Source organism: Mus pahari, chromosome 17 (assembly GCF_900095145.1).
Source record: "Mus pahari chromosome 17, PAHARI_EIJ_v1.1, whole genome shotgun sequence".
Taxonomy (NCBI): Eukaryota; Metazoa; Chordata; class Mammalia; order Rodentia; family Muridae; genus Mus; species Mus pahari.
The window spans coordinates 15,142,220-15,164,294 of NC_034606.1; the positions used below are offsets into that span (position 1 = coordinate 15,142,220).

The window sequence follows — 22,075 nt, forward strand, 5'->3', positions numbered from 1 at the left end:
TTCCTAATGTTCACCCTACACGACTCTGGAAGAATCAGTCCCATTGAAGAAGATAAACTGTCAGTCAGGGGTAAAGATATCTGGCCTCTTGCTGCTAAGGATCACTGAGAGGCACAAGGGAGTGTCTCGGAGTGTTAACCAGTGTGCTGTCCTGGATGTCTAGCCTCTCTCTCTCTCTCTCTTTTTTTTTTTTACTTTTTTCATTTTTTTAATTTATTTATTATTATTTTCTTTATTTACATTTCAAATGCTATCCCGAAAGTTCCCTATACCCACCCCCAGCCCTGCTTCCCTACCCACCCACTTCCACTACTTGGCCCTGGCCTTCCCCTGTGCTGGGTCATATAAAGTTTACAAGACCAAGGGGCCTCTCTTCCCAATGATGGCTGATTAGGCCATCTTCTAGCCTCTTAAGTCCTCACTTCTCTAAGCAATTTCCTCCATACTGACCATTTTCAATGTTTTAAAGCTTTTAGCCAAATGAAGAAAGCACACAAAGGTATGTATGCACAAGAAAAATAGTATGTTATTTTAAAGAACCAGAGTCTAAAGAAACTTCAAAATGGAAGGCACGCTGCATCTGCTGCTGTTTACATACAAACACTTTTTAGATGGACAAAGGTAAGTTCTAATTGACCTGAACTAGATATCTATTAATTATCTGTTAGTATTCAGACTTTCTTCTCCGCATCTGCCTTCCAAGGTAAAGTAGCTTTATTACATATTGCATATGTTATTTAATATAAGTGCTAGTTAGGCCAGCTTTGTTTCTGCAAAGAGGAGTCATGGCTAAGGGATGGAACATGTGGGACAGCAATCCTGAAAGGCAGAGGACGGGATCTGTAGAGATGCATTTATGTGAGGAGCGTTTCAACTTCTTGTTCTCCTGGGGCTGATTTCACTTCACTTTTCTCCAAGTATTGGGAAACCAGAAAAAATACAAATAAGCAAAGAGCAGCTTAGTAAGGGTAGTGGACAATTCTGTGTTCCATAAGTGATAAAGTTGTCATCTGATGTTCTCTAAATAAACTATGCTTCCCACTGTAATGGATTTCTCAGCCTCCCTTTTTTTTCCTTGTGGGTTTTTGTTGTTGTTGTTGTTTGTTTTTTGTTTTTGTTTTTGTTTTTTGAGACAGGATTTCTCTGTGTAGCCCTGGCTATCCTGGAACTCACTTTGTAGACCAGGCTGTCCTCGAACTCAGAAATCCACCTGCCTCTTCCTCCCAAGTGCTGGAATTAAAGGCATGTGCCACCACTGCCTGGCTTCATCCTCCTTTATTAAGTATGGCTATATACTATCAGCTTCACATACATATTTATAGAACACAAATTAAGAGTTCAGATCTCACAAAGCACCAACTTTATCAGAATACAACACATCTTTTAAAAATGTTCTGCTCTGTAATTATCTGCCAAGAAATTCATAAAAACAATGCTGCATTATTTTGTTTATTTTTCAATGTTCCAAATTTGCAATCTTTTTACTTAAAAGCCCATTTTCAAATACTCAGGATACAGCAATGCTATCAATATATTTAACTAGGTAGTGGTTTGGTCTGTTATGTATTTGGTAGCAATGTAGTGCCTCTCCGTATTTTGTTCCTTACATCTTTCAAAGGATCACATCTTTTAAAAAATTAATAAGTTGATTAACATCCAGACTGCACTTTCCTTCCCCTCCCCTCCTCCCAATTCTCCCCCACCTTCCTTCCCCCTCATCCATTCTGCTCTCCTCCCTTTCTCTTCAGAAAAAAGAACCCTCCCATGGATATCAAGCAACCTTGGCATATCAAGATACAGTAAGACTAGGTGCATCTTCTCCAATCGAGGCTAGAAGCCACAACCCAGGAGGAAGAAAAGGTCCCAAATACTGTCCCTCCTCCACTGTTAGGAGTCCCACACAATGACTATGCTGCACAACTGTTGCCCACTTATGTGCAGAGGGCCTAGGTCCATCCCATGCATACTCTCTGGTTGTCACTTCAGTCTCTATGATACCCTATGTGCCTAGGTTAGTTGATTCTGCATGTTTTCCTGTTGTGTCTTAACCCCTCTTGTTCCTACAATCCTTCCTCCCACTCTTCCACAGGATTCCACAAGCTCTTCCTAATGTTTGTCTGTGGGTCTCTGAATCTGTTTCCATCAGTTGCTGGGTGAAGCCTCTTTGATGAAGGTTATACTAGACTCCTGTCTGCAAGTACAGCCGAATGCCATTAACAGTGTCAAGGGTGGGGTCCTTTTCATGTCATGGGTCTCAAGCTGGACCAGCTATTGCTTGACTCTTCCCTTAATTTCTGCTCTATCTGTACTCCTGCACATCTTTTAGGCAGGAAAGATTATAGGTCGAAGGTTTTGTGGCTGGGTTAGTGTCCCAATCCCTTTATTGGAAGTTTTGCCTGGTTACAGATGTCTGGTTTGGACTCTATAACCCCACTGCTAGGATTCTTATCTAGGGTTCTTCTCATAATTTCCTGGTTTCCATTGTTATAGAGTTCTAGCTCAACACACCTGATTCCAGTTTTCTCTCCCAGTACTCTCCCTCTCCATCCTGATTCATCCAGTTTCCCTCCCCTACTCCAGTCCCTTCCCCTTCTCCACCCATGATGACTATTCTATTTCCCCTTCTCAGTGAGATTCATGTACCACCACCATCCCTTGAGCTCTCCTTATTACTTAGCTTCTCTATGTCTGTGGACTTTAGCGTGGCTATCCTGTGGTTTTTAGCATGAATATCCTATCCTTTATGACTAATATTCAGTTACAAGTGAATACATATCATATTTATCTTTCTGGGTCTGGGAGAAGTAATTTTTTCTACTTCCATTCACTTGCCTTCAAATTTCATGATGCCTTCATTTTTAATAGCTGTATAATACCCCATTTTGTAAAGGAAGCACATTTTCTTTATCTATTTTTTTTTTTTGGTTGAGGGAAATCTAGATTGTTTCCAATTTCTGGCTATTATGAATATAGCAGGGTGATAGACATAGGTCTATTTGCATTCTACATGTAGACATCCATTAAACTAGCTCGATTTGTTGAAGATGTTTTCTTTTTTACATTGTTTGGTTTTAGCTACTTTGTCAAAAGTCAAGTGTCCAGAGGTACATGGGTTTATTTCTGGGTCTTCAATTCTATTCCATTAATCAGCTTGTCTGTTTTTATGCTAATACTATGCAGTTTTTATTACTATTGCTCTGTAGTATGGCTTGAAGTCTGGGATGGTGAGACCTCCAGAAGTTTTTACTGTTCAATATTTTTTTTTCAGCTACCCTGGGTTTTGTGTTTTTCCATATGAGAATTGCTGTTTCAAGGTCTGTAATAAAGAGGGAATGAACATGGTTGAATAGATGTCCTAAGGATTTCTCTATTGAGAAATCTGAAGATCATCACTAAACAATCTTAGAACTTAAGTCAGATATAAGAAAATGATTTTGTTTTTCTTGTGTGTTTGGCTACAATCTCAGAACCTTCTTTGTGCAAAGCACTTCCCAGAAGTAGAAACCAAATGCATCAGATCTGTACTTGGAATTTCCTTCTAAACCATAAAAACCACGACGGCTGATAATTAACAGAATCTGTTACTCTTTTGTAACTTTTATCTGTAAGGCTAATATTAATAAATACCAAACTCTTAGATGAAAGAAACTACTGGAGTTAATTTTTTAGAAAGTCAAGTTTCAAGTGGATAATTCACCTATGTGGCTGAGAGTTAATGTTTGGACCACATTAAATTATGAATATCTTCACTGTATAATTAGATCTAACTTTCAAATTTTCTATATAATTATTAACAATCCGTTTTCCTTAATTTCCAAAGTCACTTGAAAGTGATAAATATTGAATTATTTTCCAGAATGAGATCTTAAGAATTTCACTACATTAAGTCTTTTTTTATTTTTTTGTCAGATAGGAAGAAGGTAAGAGTGACCTTGAGTTTGAACGATCGTTTTGGCTACAGAAAGAATGAAAATCAATATGGCTGATTTGGGTTTGGCTACACATAATCCAATTTGGATTGTAAGTACAAATATCTTTCTCATCTGGACAGGGATCAATTTCATCTGCACTCATTTTATAGTGGTATCATTTTCACCTGTATGCTAGTTCATTTGTTCTGAGACTCGATCTCAAGGAAACACATACAGGAATGATATATGACTTTATCCTCAAGGAGCTTACAGAACATAAGAGGGGATATAATATGTTTTCAATTGACAATGGCTACATTTAGTGTAGGGCAGCCACACAAAGACAGATTCCCATAAACTGTCACACTGCTGAGAGAGTCACAGCTAGACAACTTGGAAATACCACCTGAGCTAGATAAACATTAGTTATTCAAGAATGATCTGGGGATAGTGTCAGGAACAGTAGTGGAAGTAAAATTTGAATGCCTGGTTAAAATTTAGTCAATTGGGATGTCATATATTTGGAAATAACATAGGGGAGGTTGGAGAAATAAAGATAACCAGGAAAGAGTGGAAATAATGATAGTTCTTGCAGTATATTTTAATATCTAATGGTCCTCAGTGACTGAGAATTTATGTAGCCCTCCTGTGACTTGTGTTTAAATACCTCAGTCAAGGGAGTAGTTCATTGAATATGCATAATTATTTATTGTTTTGGCATTTTACAAACAATTGTAGTACAAACCATGGGAGTAAAATGAATCAATTTATGGGTCAAATTGATTGAAAAATTTAAGTTCTTTATTATGAACACACTTTATCAGGCTCAAAAATTATTTTAAAAAGTCATATACTAAACTTATGTGGGAATTGTTTGTTTTTGTTTTTGTTTTTTGTTTTGTTTTTTGTTTGTTGGTTGGTTTTTTGTTTGTTTGTTTTGTTTTTTGTTTTGTTTTTTTTTTTTTTTTTTTTTGGTCATGGGCTATTTAGAACACCATAGTAAAGGTTTCTTGTATGAGCACTCAGAAAAAAATTACCCTCATGGTCCATAGATGTCCATCTGAATTTTGGATGATTTGACATCTAAAGTAGACTGAGTGCATAGACAATCTAGACACCTAATAAAACATTTTATTTTGGTACAAAGACTAACAGTATCTCTGGTGTGATTAAGGCAGCCAACTATGACAACATGTTCATTACTCACTTTAATTTTTAAGAGGATACTTTTCCTGGAATGAAAAGAATTTTGATCATATTTTAGCAAATTGACTCTGAATCAATAAATGAGAAGCAAGAAACCACCGTCAAGAGAAAAATAATGGCAAACAACTAAAATCCTTTGTATTTGCTTAGGAAGCACTTCCACTAAGTGGGTCGATCTAAAGAAGTGAAGAGAAAGTGTGTGATCAGATGACCACAAAGTGGCTCATTCCAAAGAAATACAAAATAATTAAATAAATACTTTCTGGGTCTGATTCAAAATGTAGTGATGAATTTTTATTGTTGTTTGATTGGTTGATTTTTTTGTTTTGTTTATTTGTTTTTGTTTTGTTTTTTTTTGTGTGTGTGTTTTCGAAATAGGGTTTCTCTGTGTAGTCCTGGCTGTCCTAGAACTCACTCTGTAGACCAGGCTGGCCTTGAACTCAGAAATCTTCCTGCCTCTGCCTCCCAAGTGCTAGGATTAAAGGTGTACACCACCACTGCCAGCCTTGTAGTGATGGTTTTAAAAGTTAAAAAAGAAAAGGAGCTGAAATTGTTTTTATAACTTTCACGTACTTATGATCATAGACATACCATGCAGGCTTTGCCCCATATTTTTATTATTCATTTATAAATGACAACATATGCTTTCTCCAGAAACTTTTTTAAAAATAATAACTTTCCATTGGCTGTTGGACAACCAGTTGGTGTGCTCTTTCCTGGGGAAGACTGTTTCGCCTGATCTTGGTATTCTTTTTTGATGCCTACAAATATTTGTGTAGAGTTAAGGCCTCAAGAGCTATTCCCAGTTCACTTTGGCATGTCTATTGTCCTTGTTCAGGTCATGTTTTGAGGATTCTGCAGCCATGTTGGTGAGACTTCATGGGTGTAGCTTCTGACATTTTTAGGAGACACAATCTCACAACAAAACCTTTGTTCCTCTAACTCTTAAATCTTTCTGCCCCCATTCCTTAGGAATGAGCCCTGAGCCTTGGATGCAGGAGTTTTCTTGTAAATGTATCAACTGTCGCTGGTCTCCACAAGTTTGTATCCTATTTGATTGTTTTTTGCTGTAAAGATCTCTGTTGCAAAGACATTTTTTTGATGAGGCAAGGATGAGCCTGTGGGTAAAAGGACAAATAATTAGAATGTAGTCAGGTATTTTACTGGTATCATAGTGTGACCATAGTAGGTCCTACTCGAAGATCCAGGACTTCGATAGCTGTTGGTGCTTGACTATGTTTCCAACACCAGGAATGATTGACTCCTTTTGAGTGGGTCTTATGTCCAATTAGGCAGCTGTTGGTTACTACCAAGGCACAAGTGTCACTGGTACACTGTTAGTGTTACTGTGCCATACTGCTAATTGAAATGTAACGCAGAAAACATATGCATACATGTAATATCATACCTGATAGGCAGTGTGTATTTGTGCGTTTAGAATATATATATATATATATATATATATATATATATATATATATATATTGTGTGTGTGTGTATGTGTGTGAAAATACTTTAGATTTTATTGATCTAGAACTTTTTAGATAGTTGTTCATATAATGTGTTAGTTATGTTTGATCACTTCATGATATATGTATAAAGTTATCTACAAATTATTTTCAAGTAACAACAAAATTTTAATAATTTTCAATTAATATCAAAATTAAACTTAAAAGAAAAATATTTGTATATGTAACTAAACTACGAGTAATATGAGTTCATCATTCAGAATTTAAGGTGGGCACTGAGTCCAAAGCCAGGTGACATGGAGATACAGATAAGAAGGCAAGATGGGTGGGTCTACAAGTCAAGAAAAACAAACATTTTGGCAATAAGTGGAAAATAAGAGAAACATGGATTCAATTGAATATCAATCACTCGAGACCTTTTTTTAAAGACAAATTTTAATGATATATTGTTCCATTCTGTGAGATAATAACTTTTTTTGTCATTTTCAGATATGAAGATTCTGGTCGTTGTTATGACAGTCCTGGAGAATTAATGTAGTACCAGTATCCTGAGATACTGGTCTTGTAAGCTTGGCTAGTGTGTTGGAGTGTAATACCCTGTGACATTGTTTTAAAGTCATTGTTTAAAGTGTTTACTGCAGATGGACATCTGAGTGAGTGCATTCTCCATGAGAAGCCTCCAATGCTTTCATAGTCAATTGTAGTCGATGTAATCCTTTATGTATCCTAGTCGTTGTCATTCTCCTAGGATGAGTTTTCTGTGAATCCATATTCTGATCTCATCAATCAACTCTAGCCTCAGGCAGAATCCTTCCTTTGCAGGTTCTCAAAGCCAGTCCTCCCTTTGTGCATGACTGTTGTCTTTCTTTTTCACTCTGGTATGTTCATTTCCATCTATATATCTGCTCTCATGAGAATCCAGAGAGCAACTATTTCTTTCATGTGCTACTTGCAGGGACGTGACTGACACCTCCCCTCTCTTCTGAAATGTCTCTCTTCTGGTCTATAATGTACTGTTGGATAATCATTCCTTTCTGCACTTCTCCCCTCTGATAGCTCCCAGAGTCTTCTATTCCTGCCATATTCTCAGTTAATTTATTGTTTCAAATTTCCCTATTAGGACCAATCTAGATGGTCCCTTTCTCTGTTGAGCCCATTCTGTAAGTGCATACTCTGAATGTATTAGTACTCATTGGAGTACTAATTAATATTTCTTTTTTGGCCCTCAATATCTACTTATCTTTTATCAGTCCATAAACATCTAGATTTCTACCCTGAGTTCAGATTCAGTCTTTAGCAAATTGACATATTTTTTTTAAATTGGTGTTACAAATATATTTATAAATATCTGTTGATTTCCTAGATACATTGATGCTACATTGCTTTAGCATTTACAGCTAACATCTTTATAAACCTATTGAAATATCTTAGAGACTTTTAAACTTTTGCTTTTAAAAATCCACAATAAACTCTTTTCTTATACATTTAAAATGTATGGTGTCTGGAGTACTAACAGTGCTTTCTTTGAGATTACTTTTCTAATGATACAAGCCGTGGGTTGTATATATGTGCACAGTGTGATACAGCACAGTTGAGATAATATGAAAAAGCAAGGAAAAAGGAGAAGAGGGGAATGAGAAAGAGAGAAATAGAAAAGAAAGAAGGATGAGATGGAAGGGCAAAGAAAGAAACATGCAGTGAATGAAGGTGGTCATAAGAAGCCTGTGGAAGCTAAGTTCATGTTCACTAGCAATAATTACAATAAAAGCTTTAATAGCTAATGCCAGAAAGACAACTCTTGTTTCTTCCTTGGCTCCCAGACACTCCAATTTCACATGCAAAAGCAGTTCTGTCTAACTGTTTGGCAGATTGTTTGAGCTGGAATTAAATGTGCACAGCTGGTACCATCTGCTGCAAATTCTTTAATTCTTGTTATCTCTTAAACAGCTTTTGGTTTTTGTCTTATTCATAATTCATTTATTGAGGAAGAGGAAGACCTACTGATATATCCACATTGATTAGTAGCTGCATCGGTGATCTCCATGTTAAGAAATTTTGGTGACATTCAGGGTTTATTAGTATTTGGTGAGTTTTACATAGTTTCAGTGAGGATCATCTGATTGGTTGATGATGTAAGACCACCAAGATCACAGTAATAATGTGATCACAATTTTTCTCTTTGCAACTTATCATGTTATATTATTGTTTTACAATCGAAGTCTAACACTTTGGAAAGTTCTTTTACATTTATGTGATTATGTATTTATTTATTTATTTGTGTGTGTGTGTGTGTGTGTGTGTGTGTCTGTGTGTGTGTGTGTGTGTGTGTGTGTGTGTGTGTGTGTGTGTGTGTAAATATATGGGCATATGGATGTTACATGCTTCCTTGGAAGACATTGGATATCTTAACATAGTTCTCTCCTGATCCAATGCAGACTTTAGGGATTGAACTCATGTCTCAGTGATAAGAGCCTTTTCAGACATAATTCCTCTGGCTAATAGTGATGTTAGGAATATCTAAATCTCCCTTTCACTCACATCCTTTCTGTTTCTGATTTTGTAAATTTTCTCAGTAACAGGCTCTCAATAGCACAACCTTGAGCCAATCTAGTGCATTCTCTATGCAAGCACAATCTCAAGCTATCATTCAAATTATTTTACATTCTCTAGAGTATGTTTAACTCCTTTAATACATATTAAAAAGGAATATATGCGTTGCTTCCAGATCAGAAGACTCCCTTTTCTGATATCTCTTGCATCACTTATACTACCATATAAAAGGACCTTTTACTTTCAGACATAATTCACAGATATAAATGTATCTTTTATTCACCAGAAGTAATTGTTATCTCAGAGGTTTATGGCTGAATACATTCACTCTTTCTAGTTCCTTCAGAACTCTGGCTGGTGGCTCAAACTCCTCTCCAAGATGACTGACTAAATCTGGCTTCTGTCAGCTTCTCACTGTATTGCTGCTTGGCCTCAAACTAACTTTGGCAATATGTTCTAATCTTCTACCTTCTTCTCACTGTCTGGCTCTTTCTTCACCCATCTAGCCTGTCTTTGTAAAACTGTCCTGGCAAAAACTGCTGCTGATCTGAACTCAGCCAAAATCACTGTTGAACTCAACTGGACTCCACTGCATGCCTGAACTCAACTGACTGAGCTGAAGTGATTGCACTCAGCGAACTGCCTTCCAATTAGATGTCATTTTCAAACGTTGTTCTTCCTTCTATAAACTAACCTTATCTACCTTGTTTGGGATTAAAGATGTATACTAAAGGTATGTTTGTACTTCAGCCAGAGAAGCAATGTTGCTGGATTTAAATTCCTCCAGTTTGCCTGAAAAATTCTAGTGTAGGCTTCAAATCAAACTTCAAAGTACTTCTTTATTTTTGTAAAAATCTACCTCTTACTTCCTGTCACCTGAATAAAATGTCTTACTTCTAGGTTCTTCTAAGATTATGTAAGCTTGTGTGTAATCTTGTTGGAAAAAAATTTTATAATGCATTATCATTTTACCTGTCTGTTCTTTTTCAAAAAAATCATATTGAAAGTAGATTCTGTCATCATGTAATACACCCTGTCCACAGTTTCACTTACCTCTGATCCTGCTAACTCATGCCACTGTCTTCCCCTCTTTCCAGGATCTACCTCCCACCAGAAAAGAGCAGGACTCCAAGAAAAATCAGGAAAACAGCACAAAACACGATACAAGACGACAAGGAAAAAGCCCTCATATCAAGGCTGGGCAAAGGAGATCTACAGAAGAAAAAGAATGTCAAGAGTAGGCAAGAAAAACAATTGAGATACATCCATTCCCACTGTTAGGAATCCCACACAAACACCAAGAGAACAGCCACAGCATACATGCAGAGCACCTGGTGCAGACCCATGCAGCCTCTGTGCTTGCTGTTTCAGCCTCTGTGTGCTCAAGTGAGCCCTGCTTAGTCTATTAAATGGGCCATGTTCTCCTGGTGTTCTCTATCCTCTCTGACACCAATAATCTTTCTCTGCGTGGTTATCATATCTCCCAGGAGAGGGACTTCTCTCTATTCTTTATTTTAATTTCTGATATCAAAACAGGAAGAGGGTCAATTTTTTTTCTCCCAGACATTGCAAATGTATCCAATACTCTGCAATGTTAAGCATCCTATAAGACACTGAATGAATCAAAAACCTGGAAGATAGTGAACATTTCAAGAAAGATTTCAGTGGATAGGCAGATATTTTCATATAATTATGTAGAGAAAATTGGTCTTGTGTCTGGCTATTAAAGTATACAAAATAAATCAGAAAGAGTAACACTGTTTTTTGTTTTGTGTTGAAATTACTCTTAAATAGTATGACTCTAATCAATGATTGGCTTTAAACTTCTCCAATCAATGGAAATAAGGCCACTAAGAGAGCTAATAAGGTGCTTTTATCTACACTTAGTTTACTATTGTTGGACCTTTTACTGTCTGACTCCCCTTTCTCCCTACATTATACATAGGCAAGTGACTGGCTCTTCCTGTAGTTTGACATTTGCTTGATCTGCCAGGCATAGGATTCTTTAAGTGCATGATGTTTCACTTAAGTACAGAACAAAACCTAGGGAGTCTTGCTGGGAGAGAAAATGTACAATTTCAGAGTATTTGTAAAGAAAGAAAATGTCTGGAAAGGCTACACAGGAAAATAACTTTTCTATAATTAGAGTATACATGCTGAGTGACTTCCTGTTTATGTCATATCGAGATGTCTGCTGGACATTCTGCAAAATATTATAGACTTTATAATAGTGTCCCAATTTTCTGTCAGATTAAGGCTTTATTTTATTCAGTGCTGATGGTACTGAAAACGTTTTCTCTCTTGAAATAATTAGATTTTCAGTGCCACAATAGAGAGAATAAGAGTTTAGGCCCATCAAAATGAGCTGAAGAGTCTATTCCCTTATACCTAGGCCACACCCAAGATTCCTGAACTAAAAGGGAGAAGCTAGAACTTCATATTTTAATATTTCCTTAAAGTATCAGTTAAAGGAGGTAACAACAGAAATGCATAAGGTACCCTCAAGTACCCGGTTCTTCTTAGAGAAGCTTTCAGGAGACACTGGTTTTTTAGTGGTTGAAACTGTGTGCCATGGGTATAAAGCATTTTATTTTCTTAACAGAAACGATAAAGTTATATACTCAGCATGCAGTCAGAATATCTGGAATACTAATCACCCAACATATTTCGAGATGCTGAGTGTGTTAGGCACAATGAGAATGGGAAAAGAATATGTTTTGAAATTGTTGGTGAGGAAGTTAAGCTTCTGTCCCATAAGTACTTTCAGTCAGTGGTTTGACTTTACTTAGAGGACTTGCATGTAGAAGAATCTTGATGTTAACTGTCACTCTTCACATATACCCAGCACAGCTAAATGTTTAGATAGCTGTAAGCATTTTATTCCCTTTTTCTTTTTCTGAGGAAACCATTTTTATTTCAAATGTGGCATATAATTGGAATGTTTTGAAATTTATACCTATTGGAATTAATTCAATATATCAATTTACTAGAAAACTAGAGAATGTAGAACTCTTAAAAGTTCACTGAATTTTAATCACTGAATATAAATGTTGCTTACTTGGATGAGGCTGTCATTCCTGATGTATTTTTTTTAAACCATGAATGCAGTCTTCACAGAACAGCTTCTCAGCATTGAACACACATCATGCCAGAAATGGAATGATTTTATAGGTCATAACTTTGAAGAAAATTGTTTATGAATCAAAGAATATTTCAAGAATCTGAGGAAATCATGACTCAAGTGTCACTCAAAATATTAAATATCACTATAAATTATTATAAAAACAAATTCCTCCAAATTTGGCATATGCTTTCTGTATTAAAAGTCTCCAGAGAACAACACTGAAGCTAACGTGAGAATATATTTAAATACATATTTTTAGGGCAATAGTTATATTTTATGCATATATCCTATTAATGTGCTAATTTCAACTCTGTGTCCTAATTGAAATCTTTGCTCTTATGGATGTAGGATAGCCACAATATTAATGAAATACACACAAGTTTTATTTATTCACTAATAATTGTCTTTATATTATATTTACTTAATGATACAGAATTTTTGATACACAGAAATAGTTTCTACTTCTATGTCAAGGAAAGGTTACATTAAACATATTATTTCATATTAAAACAGATTAACAAAACAGAAGCTCTCATCATTTTGTAGTACATTAAATATAAGAAGTAAAAAAATGTAAGTCAGTCTGGTATTCACCTGGAAGTTTCATCCCAACTGTCAAGATTTCACAGCAATTGAGGGTACTATAAAAGCTATCAGAGGAGAATAATAATCATGAATCTTATCCAGCTGCGAACCTTGTGAGCTACAATAATGGTTGACTTGGCAAGACCTGCCCCCTGGTTTAATAGTGGCATGAACATCATGGGTGTAACCAGCCATGTTCCAGTTGACTTTAAGTCCTGCTCTACAGGATGAAACCTATACCTAGCACCATTTTGTGGTCAAGAATTTATTCTCTAAAAAGTCATTAGTCCATAAAAGGAATTAATACTATTATTCTGCCAAATGTCATAGTATTAAACCAACTTGAATGATTTAACATTATACTCAGAGATTAAATATCTCTGAAATTTCATCAGAGAAGCTTCTATTTATAGCAGATAGTAATTAAAAGAGAGAATCATAATTAGTCAGTGTAAAGAAAAAGGACTGCAGAATGCTCAGCCTCAAATGCAAAATCTGTATCACATACCCTCCTCCAAATGCCCAGAGATCATTGTGAAAGATAGGACCCAGAAATGGTGAACGAGTGCAGCGAAGCCACATGAACAGAAAAAGAAGACACGAATTTGGATAGGTAAGAGAGGGATAGTGGACCTGGTGAGTGATGTGGAAGGGATGAATATGCTCAAGCATGCCAGACAAAATTATCAATGAACTAAATATATAAATAATACAAAGAATATAAGAGAGGATTTCAGTCCTGAAATGTATATATATATATATATATATATATATATATATATATATATATATATATATTTACTCACTCACATATACATACCTTTAAAAGTCATTTATTTTATTTTTAGGTGTTTGTGGATGTTTGTGTGTATGTGTCTGTGTGTATCTGTGTGTGTGTGTGTGTGTGTTTGTGTGTGTATGTTTGTTTCTGTGTGTCTGTGTGCTCATGTAAGTACAGAGGCCCCCAGAGGCTAGAATATATGGCATTGAGTTCCCTACACTGAAGTTACAGGCAGTTGTGAATGACCCCTTGTGGTTACTGGGAATTAGACTCAGGTCTTCTTCCAAAGTAGCTACTCTTCAGCACTGAGCCATGTCTGTAGCCCAGGCTGGCCTCAAACTTATGATTGTCCTGCTTCCACATCCTCAACATATCTTTGCGGCATATTGCACTATAGTATACTACTTTCAAATAGAGATTTAGATAAATTATTAATTATTAATTATTATGAATTATTAATACATATTAATACTATAATATGTATTAGTTATGATATAAAGCGAAATATGAACTTTTGTACACCTTTAAACAGTGAAATGTTTATAAATTCTTTGATAAAAAATTTAGAGTGTTTAGCATAAACTGATTAAACTAAACCAATTAAATTTTCCTGAAATTCTATTTCCAGTGTCAATTATGTACTTCATTTAGAAAAAAATCATTTACTTCTATCGTTTGAAATCATGATTCTTGGAATTAGCCAAAATTTTTTTTCTTTTTTTTTCTTTGTTTTTTAAAAATTTTTTTTTATTAGATATTTTCTTCATTTACATTTCAAATGCTATCCCAAAAGTTCCCTATACACTCCCCCCCACACACCCTGCTCCCCTACTCACCCACTCCCCCTTCTTGGCCCTAGCATTCCCCTGTACTGGGGCATATAAAGTTTTCAAGACCAAGGGGCCTCTCTTCCCAAAGATGGCCAACTAGGCCATCTTCTGCTACATATGCAGCTAGAGACATGAGCTCTGGTGGTACTGTTAGCTCATATTGTTGTTCCACCTATAGGGTTGCAGACCCCTTCAGCTCCTTGGGTACTTTCTCCTGGGAATATAAACAGAAGATGTTCCAACTTGTAATAAAGACACATGCTCCACTCTGTTCATAGCAGCCAAATTTTTACTAGTGATCTAAGATAGGATTTAAGAAACTACACTCAAAAAGTCTCACCAATGTGTAGGAGGAAACAGGATCCGGAAAAACGACAACAGCAGCAGTCACGCACGTGTGGATGGAGGAAGCACAGGAGGGCTCCTCCCTTCAGCCATGTATTGTCTCTCACAGCAATGTGGATGACTTAGAGGAAAACAGGCAGATAAATCAATTCATAATCTGAATCTTAGAAAAAACAATTACAAAAAATGCTCTATATTTTTAAGGGAAGAATATCCAAGTATAGCAAAAACACTGAATAGGTAAGAAAAATTATCAAAGTAAAAATTCATTTTTAAAATTTGTCATTTAGTTTAAAAGGTGTCTTATATATGTCATTACTCGCTAATTATTGCCATAAATTTAATGTTAAATTAACCATATCATTTTTAGTGTTCTACCTGAAATATTTAATGAAAGAGATAAAATATTAGCAGACAAAATTTTTTTGTAGATAACACACTCCGTTTTTATTAGGGTAAGTGATGCATTTCTATGATTTTGAACTCAGACCATCAATTTTTACTGGAATGAGTAGGGAAAATGCTAAAATGTCACATATGTTGTTTTCTTTGTGTTGCAGCTATCATAAAATGATCATTCACATGATAAATCAAGATAATGCCAATCACTTATGTTGGTAGTGGGTGTTTACTTTTACTGAAACAAGCATCATCCCCAGATTATACTCAAATAATAACCCCAAAAATATGATTTGTAGTGGTTCACTTTGCTAACTAAAATTATTTGATTTTTACATAGAATTAAAACCAGAAAAAAGTTTAACTTCATTATTGACAAGCCATTTCACAAAAACCATTATTTGTGTCTAAACTCATATATTTCTACATAAAAATCTAAACCCCATCGTCAATTAGGGCTTGTGAGGATGGCAGACAAATATTAGTGTTGTATAAACATTCACATTAAGTACTTTTGAAAGTAAGGTTCATAAAGGAGACTTTTAGGTATTCATCTCTATAATCCTGTAACTATGTGTTTCTATGAAAATAGTAGAATACAACACAGGAAAAAATACAAATATGTAATTATGTAATATAGATAATTAAATGTAAATAAAGATATTGCTTAAGTTCAGAATTTTTGCCTTTCCTTAGAATGTGGTGTTTATGGATTTATCCCTAAACAAATATATACATGTTGATTTTTAAATTTTTTTCTATATTTTCATAACCTCAAATATTTTATAGTGGTGTCCAAATCAATATCAGGAAGGTCAAAAACAACTGTGCTTGTGTTAGAGAATAGAATATTACTTATCCCTAGATTAATTTTTAACATTAATTTTGTCATGTAAGGGAGTTCTACGTTTTGCTAATTAATCAATAATTTCTTCTTCTCCCCTGTATACAGTCAAAATTTACTAGACAGTTGCAACTTTAGTCCTTTGGTGACATGAATCACTTCCTGACTTCTGTCCACTCATTTAATTTTTTTTTTTTAACCATCACTTCACATTTTTATTGACCTGCATAAAGTGATTTCTTTATCAACAGGTAATCTTAATTTCCAAAGAACCTGTCATTAGGCTGCCAATCAACATTTCTTTTTCTTTCTTTTTTTAAAAAAATTAGATATTTTCTTTATTTACATTTCAAATATTATCCCCATTTCTGGTTTTCCCTCTGAAAACTCCCTATCTCATTCCCCCTTCCCCTCCTCACCAACCCTCCCATTCCTGCTTCCCTGTCCTGGTGTTCCCCTACACTGGGACATCGAGCCTTCACAGGACCAAGGACCTCTCCTGCCATTGATGTCCAACAAGGCCATCTTCTGCTACATATGCAGCTGGAGCCACGGGTCCCTCCATGTGAACTCTTTGGTTGTTGATTTAGTCCCTGGGTGCTCTGGGATTACTGATTGATACATATTGTTGTTTTTCTTATGGGGACGCAAAAACACTGTAGCTCCTTCAGTCCTTTTTGTAACTCAGGGACCCTATGCTTAGTCCAATGGTTGGCTGAGAGCATCCATCTCTGTATTTGTCAGATACTGGCAGAGCCTCTGAGGAGACAGCTATATCAGGCTACTGTCAACAAGCACTTCTTGGCATCCACAATAGTGTCTGGTTTTGGTGACTGTGTATGGTATGGATCCCCAGGTTGGGCATTCTCTGGATGGCCTTTTTTTTAGTCTTTGTATTTGTTTCTGTATTTCCTCCTGTGAGTATTTTGTTCCCCCTTCTAAGAAAGACCGAAGCATACTTTGGTCTTCCTTATTCTAGAGCTTCATATGGTTTTTGAATTGTATATTGAGTATTCCGTACTTTTGAGCTAATATCGACTCATCAGTGAGTGCATACCATAAATGTTATTTTGTGATTGGGTTACCTCACTCGGGATGATATTTTCTCGTTCCATCCATTTGCCTAAGAACTTCATAAATTCATTGTATTTAATAGCTGAGAGGTACTCCATTGTGTAAATGTACCACATTTTCTGTATCCATTCTTCAGTTGAAGGACATCTGGGTTCTTTCCAGCTTCTGGCTATTATAAATAAGGCTGCTATGAACATAATGGAGCATGTGTTCTTATTACATGTTGGAGCATCTTCTGGGTATATGCACAGGAGTGGTATAGCTGGGTCCTCAGGTAATACTATAGGAGAAAGAAGTTAGGGAAACAACACCCTTCACAATAGTCACAAATAATATAAAATACCTTGGTGTGACTCTAACTAAGCAAGTGAAAGATCTGTATGATGAGNACTTCAAGTCTCTGAAGAAAGAAATCAAAGATCTCAGAAGATNGAAAGATCTCCCATGCTCATGGATTGGCAGAATTAATATAGTAAAAATGGCCATCTTGCTGAAAACAATCTACAGATTCAATTAAATCCTTATCAAAATTCCAACTCAATTCTTCTTAGAGTTGAAGTTCCAGAATCTTTAGTCTGCTCTTAAGTAGCTCCTCTTTCCTGTGCTGTTCCATGAGAGTCGGGCAGATTCTTGATTCATTCTATCCACTCTTCCCCTGATTCCACTCTTTGTCTGCCCCCCACACAGTTGTCACTTTTATACATGGCTGCTTCCTTCTACAAACTAATTTTACTTTAAAGGTGTATACTAAAGATGTGTCTGTATTACAGTCAGAGAGATTAAAGATGTGTGGCATGTCGTCACTCCAGCCATATCACAAAGACCCAAGTCTTTGGATGTGATCCCTTGCCATAGCAGCCATGTTGCTGGATTAAAATTCCTCTATATCAGGAGCTCCTAAATGATAGAGGAGATTCATGAGAGGCAAAGGTAATGGATGAGAAAACAAAGATGGCTTTCTGGGAAAGGTGGAGTCAGAGAAAGATCAAGTCAAACCCCAGTGCTATCACTAGATCCTTAGCAGATCACCGCTTAACTCTCTGCCACCGTTCTCAAGGTGATTAAGCACATTCTGCCGAAACACCCTGTTTTCCTCTCTCTTGCAAAGCTCCTCCTCTGTCTCCATCCCTAAGTATCACTCCTCAGTGTCACCTCCTATACCAAGAAACACATTTTAACTGGAAACTCCAACGACCACACCTATCAGGATCCCCGAATTTCTACAAAGCCGCACACAGACACAATATTCTTCTAAGAATCATAGAGGACAATGGAAGCCAAGCACCAAATCCACACATCCAACATAGAAAAACACATTTATCAGCACCTAGAATTATAATCTTCCCAACCCCAGATGCCTACATGATAGCATAAAAACACAATCAGTACCAGCTAGTACAATATGCTGCTGCTAGATCTCAAGAACGAAACCATAAATGTATGATGACTTTTCATTATTACTGCTGAATATAATTTCCTCTCTCATACACTACATCTGGACCAAAGTTTCTACTCTCTCTGTTCCATCTAGCTGTCTCCACTTCTTCCTCTCCTTCAGTTCCACTCTCCTTCTATCTCCTATCTGAAAAGAACAGGCCTGCACATGAAAAAAATGCCTGTAGGTGTTGCATATTGGGGTGCAGTGGAAAGAATGGGATGAAGGGCATGAGGAGATAGGTCGTGAGATCCATAGGAGATATGGGCAGGGTAGAGTGAGTCTGCAGTTGGTGTTCTGTTATAGAGTTAGGGAGAGGCATGAGAAATTGGATCTGTAAGAACGGAGAACAGAGAAGGCCTGCAGGCAGTCTATCTGGTCTTCTGGCAGGAGTGGCCTGTTTGTTGTTGAGCTGGGTATGCATCCAAGTTTGGGGCTGAGACACAGTGACAAGTGAAGGAAGGGAGGCCTAGAGGGGGTGGTCCATTGGATTCACAGGAGACATAGAGTGGGCAGAGAAGGCCGCAGCTGGTGTTCTGTTCTAGTACCAAGGAGGAACCTGAGAGATTTGGTCTGGTGAAGCAGAGAAGACAGAGAAAGTCTGTGGGCAGCCCACCTGCTCTCTGGCAAGGGGGACCTATGGTTGAACACGGTTGTCCACCAAAGTTGGTAGTTAGGACACAGTGATGAGTTGGTGAAGGAGGCCAGGAGAGGAATGGTCTGCGGAATTCACAGGAGACTGGAGGGAAGTGAAGCTACAGCTAGTGATAAAAATCTATTTTCAGTTTAAGGAAAAAATATTAAACTAAGAGGGAAAAACACAAGTAAGTCAGTTGTACTGAAAATCTGTTTCCTATGTGAAATACAGTAGCCATCATGCCCACTAAATGCCCCTTTCCTCGCCTTTGTGCTTTATCCCTATCTACCATTTTAGGGTAAGAAAGTCACTCATAGGCTAGTTAGTTTTTTTTTTTTCTTGATTTCAATTCTTACTACTCTTCCTTCTAATTATCGATGTAATACTTATTTTTGAAAAGTGAATACTTAGATGTACTGCTAAGTCTTAGCCTTAATTGCCCAATTATAATTACCAAATTATAACTCATTCACCTTGGTAGTCACAAAATATATGTGTTATGGTAGTTTGAATAAGAATGTCTCCCCCATGTTCAGGCATTTGATCACTAAAGGAATTATGTTAATGGAAGTGGTCTTTGAGAATTTCAAGATTCCCACTATTCCCAGTCCACTTGGTGTGCTTTGTGTTTGCCATTGTGTTCATCATCACTCATAGTATGTTACTGTGCAACATACCATGCCTGCCTACTTCTATACTTACCAGTTGGGATGCAGTCTTATTCCTCTTGAACTGTAATCCCAAATAAGACTTCTTTGTTGCAGGAAATATTTTAAAAGGCCCACAGGCTTCCCGTGTTATCAACAGGCCACATGGCTCTAGGCGGGTGATCTCAACTCGGTGGTCTTTCCAGTGGGGCCGGAGCTCCCAAGTTCTCTTCACTGCCACACCAGCCCCATGCAATGACCACAACACCCAGCAACCTGGTAGAAACAATACTCTAGAAGCTTATAATTAACACGTCAGATTTATGTGTCAATAAATTCTCAATTCACAAGATGCCCACACAATAATTTCAGAGCCAAATGATAATGATGCAAGCTGCCCACCTAGATCAGACAAGTTACCCCAACTATGCTATGTTATTCACAACTATGTGTGGCTATTTAAAACCATGCAGGATCAGGATCTTCCTGTCTGTCTGCCTCCATCTCGGCTTCTCCTCACTTCGTGAGTCACTCTCTGTCCCTGCAACTCTTTGCTCCACTTCCCTTTTCCATGTCCAATCATGGGCCTCCTGCTACACTAATATTTTAATGTAATTGGACAGAAAAAAATCCTGACATGCTTCTTTCTGAAAATTGCTTCTGATTGTATTGTTTTATTATAATACTAAAGAAACTAATAAAGAAGTTGGTATCAAGAATAGATATTGCTGGTGCTGGATCTACTGTCTCCGAGCCCAGGCCACACTGCTGCTGCTAGCTCGTCGCCCCTTCCCCCGCCCCCCATCGTGCAGTAGCCATCTCAAAAGATTGAATGTCAAGGACCAGCTGACTGTGATTCTTCTTAAGGAAGAACAGGTCCCCCACAACAAGATTGTTGTCGTGGTTAGTGCTGTTGGCATGGCTTGTGACATCAGTATCTTAATGAAGGACTTAGCAGATGAGCTTGCCCTTGTTGACATCATGGAAGACAAGCTAAAGGGAGAAATGATGGATCTGCAGCATGATAGCCTCTTTCTTATTTATTTATATTTTTAAGCTATCACCAAAACCCCCTATACCCTCCCCCCCCGCCCTGTTCCTCAACCCACCCACTCCTGCTACCTGGCCCTGACATATGTTGTTCGCAATACCAAGGGCCTCTCCTCCCACTGATGGCCAACTAGGCCATCCTCTGCTATATATGTAACTAGCGACACAGCTCTTCTTAAAACACCAAATATTGTCTCCAGCAAAGACTATTGTGTAATTGCAGACTTCAAGCTGGTCATCGTCACAGCAGGGGCTCATCAGCAAGAGAGAGCTGACTCAATCAGGTCCAGCGAAACGTAAACGTCTTCAAGTTCATCATTCCGGAACACTGTGAAGTACAGTCCACACTGCAAGCTGCTTATTGTCTCAAATCCATTGGCTATATTGACCTACTTGGCTTGGAAAATCAGTGACTTTCCCAAAAGTCGAGTTACTGTAAGTGGTTGCAATCTGGATTCAGCTCAGTTTTGTTACCTGATAGGAGAAAGGCAGGGGGTTCACCTTATGAGCTCTCACGGGTGGGTCCTCAGAGAACATGGCAACTCCAGTTTGCCTTTGTGGAGTGGTGTGAATGTTGCCAGCATCTCCCTTAAGTCTCTGAACCCAGAACTGGGCACTGATGCAGACAAAGAGCAGTGGAAGGAGGTTCACAAGTAGGAAGTAGACAGTGCGTATGAAGTGATCAAGCTGATAGGTTACATACATGTCTTGGGCCATTGGTCTCTCTGTGGCAGAAATAGGCAAGAACATAAAGAAGAACCTTAGGAGCATATACCCCATTTCTACCATAACTAAGGGTCTCTATGGAATCAATGCTGATCTCTTCCTCAGTGTCCCCTGTATCCTGGGACAAAATGGAATCTCAGATATTTTGTCGGTGACACTGATGCCTGAGGAAGAGGCCCACCTGAGGAAGAGTGCAAATACTCTCTGGGGAATCCAGAAGGAAATACAGTTCTAAGGTCTTCTTAGTGTCCTAGCACTTCACTGTCCATGCTGCAGCATGGTTTCTAGGGAGACCACACACTTCTCATCTGAGCTGTGATTATTACAATGGTGTTGTGGTGGTGCGGGGAAACATCTCAGATCTCACAGCTCTGTCCTGCTGCCAAGTGGTAATTTTTGTAGTGGCAACCTCGTTAGTGTGACAGTCCCACTGTCTCTGAGACACACTGCCAACTGTGCCAA

The 22,075-nt window shown here is 37.4% G+C and overlaps 1 pseudogene; it reads left to right on the forward strand.

Annotated features, from left to right (window-relative positions):
• The first annotated feature begins 562 nt into the window (after positions 1-562).
• On the forward strand, positions 563-21,848 carry LOC110335087 (annotated as a pseudogene).
• The last annotated feature ends 227 nt before the right edge of the window (positions 21,849-22,075 follow it).